Source organism: Equus asinus, chromosome 12 (genome assembly GCF_041296235.1).
Source record: "Equus asinus isolate D_3611 breed Donkey chromosome 12, EquAss-T2T_v2, whole genome shotgun sequence".
Taxonomy (NCBI): Eukaryota; Metazoa; Chordata; class Mammalia; order Perissodactyla; family Equidae; genus Equus; species Equus asinus.
The window spans coordinates 61180039-61182666 of NC_091801.1; the positions used below are offsets into that span (position 1 = coordinate 61180039).

Below are 2628 nucleotides of genomic sequence, written 5' to 3' on the forward strand. Positions count from 1 at the left end.
ACATGTTGAATCTAAAAAAAAAAAAAAAAAACAAATTTAGCTCAACAGAAACAGAGAGTAGAAAAGTGGTTTCCAGGGACTGAGGAGGGGGAGAAACAAGGCACACAGTTTTAATAAAAGGGCACAAACTTTCAGTTATAAGATGAATAAGTTCTGAGGATCTAATGCGTAACAAGGTGACTGTAGTTAACACTGTATTGTGTAACTGAAATTTGCTAAGAGAGTAGAACTTTAGTGTTCTCACCAAAAAAATGGTGTGGGGGGATAAATATGTGGAGTGATGGATGTGTTAATTGACTCGATAAGGGAAGTTCTTTCACAACATGTTCATGTATCAAATCATCACATGTACTCTTTAAATATATTACAATTTCATTTGTCAATTATACCTCAATAAAACTGAAAAAATCATCTATTTTAATAAATTGATTATCAATTGCTAAAAAAATGTACATGGCAGGTATTCAAATACCCTATCAGATAAGAAAATAGTCATCATATCCCACCACTCACTCAAAAGTCACTTGGGAAGGTAGCAGGCACAACAAAAGTGTATAAAATTTGTCAATTTGGAGTTAGATTTGTAAAGTTTATTGTCTTATGAAACCAGAGTGATCAGAAAAATAGACTGACTTCTCCTAGCTTCCTATTTCCCATTGGTCTAGGTTCATTCTCCCCATTCAGCATTTAACTGAATAATGGGCAGAGGAAGTAATATATGGTTAAAACGCAACATGGTTAAAAGCATGGGTTTTAGAAACATATTGCCTGGATTCAGATCTTGGCTCTCTCGTCTATTAGTTACGTGATGCTCACAAACTATTTAAACTTTCTATGCCTCATTTTCTTATTAATGAGATGAGGAAAATAATAACACTGATGCGAGGATTCAGGGAGTTATATACAAAAACACCTAGAAGAGACTCAGGTATGGAAAAACTATGTAATTGTTAGTGCTTCCTACCTTTGGAGTTTAACATACCTTTGTTTATTTCTCTGTATCTGCTTATGTTGATTTTTTTTCACACTAGTAACCATTTTTAAGTGTACAATTCAGTAGAGTTAATTGCACTTACAATACAATGCAACTACCACCACTACCTAATTTAAAACCTTTTTCATCTTAAACAGAAACTTTGTAAACATTAAATAATAACTCCCCATTTATCCTTTCCATCGTCTCCTCATAAACTTTTTTATTTCAAAGTGTGGGTTTATTTAAAAATTGTAAAGATTTATGTCTTCTTTTTATTACACATAATAAGCAATCTCTAACTTAAAGTTAAAACTTTCACATTTAAAGATGTTTTAAAAATGTAAACATTTTAAAAGAGCCAATAAAGCTGAATATGTCTTGCAGCACAGATTTATCCCTAAATATTCACATCTCAAAGCTGTTTTGAAAAGACTGAAAAAAAAGTGGCTAAAAATAATGTACAATTGGCAGTGATTAAAATCTCCTTATCTTGGGAAGGGCATATTAATGACACATAATGAATTTAAAGTTACAAGCATTTAACAGTTCAATCAAGCATGTAGTTCGTACCAGAATACAAATGGTCTTAAATTGTCACTGCACTTGTTTTTGGAGTATTTATTGTATCAGGAAAAGCATACTTCACCAAAACCACTGCAAGAACTTTCAAATGCCCTTTTCGATGAGCTTCTGATTTTCAGCATAGGACAGAATAGCATTTAATTACTGCATCTCTAGGATATGGGACCCACCATAGACTATACCAGGTCATTCACAAGAACTGTGATATGCTCAACAATAAGGCCAGTCCCTTCTTATGTCCCCAAAGAGAAGCACAAATGGTAAATATGAAGCAAAAAAGGATAATAATTATTGCAAGATAATCTTGTTTCAAACGTTTCCTTCCGTTGCCTCATGGGGTCCATTAAAAAGCTCATACTGGCTAATGCAGCAATATTTCCCCGGATATAAAAGAGTGTAAAAAGTTTTATGCCACCAGAAACCACAGCAATCCAGTTCCAAGGATAGAACAGAAATGCCGCATACAAAGCATATGACAAATCAATTCAATCTAGTGTTGAAACTAAGGGACAAGTCATCCAGGCCCTTTGCAGTCAGGTTGTGCTCCTTGTCATCCTGGCTGCTCAGGACCTTCCACGGCCTCTCCATGGCCCTGGGCCTGGGCAGCGCTGGTGGCCATTCCTTCACCAGCCCTTCCCGCCCACCAGGAAATCCTTGGTAACCTTTAATGTACTTTCTATCTCAATGAATTTGCCTATTCTAGATATCTCATTAACTGGAATCATACAATATTTGTCTTTTTATTTCACTTAACACAATATTTTCAAAGTTCATCTATGTTGTAGCATGCATCAGAATTTCATTCCTTTTCAAAACTTAATATTCCATTCCAGGTACATACCACATTTTGTTTATCTATTCATCTGTTGATGGACACGTGGGGTGTTTCCACCTTTTGGCTATTGTGTATAGTGCTGCAATGAACATTGGCATAAAATATCTGTTTGGATCCCTGTTTTCAATCTTAGGGGGTATAAACCTGGGAGCAGAATGTCTGGGTCATATGGCAACTCTATTTTTAGCTTTTTCAGAAACAGCCAATCTGTTTTCCCATTTCACCTTCTCATCAT

At 35.1% G+C, this 2628-nt stretch overlaps 1 pseudogene; it reads right to left on the reverse strand.

Moving 5' to 3' along the window:
- Nucleotides 1–1673: 1673 nt before the first annotated feature.
- Nucleotides 1674–2146, reverse strand: LOC106839093 (vesicle transport protein SFT2A pseudogene; annotated as a pseudogene).
- Between the last annotated feature and the right edge of the window lie 482 nt (nt 2147–2628).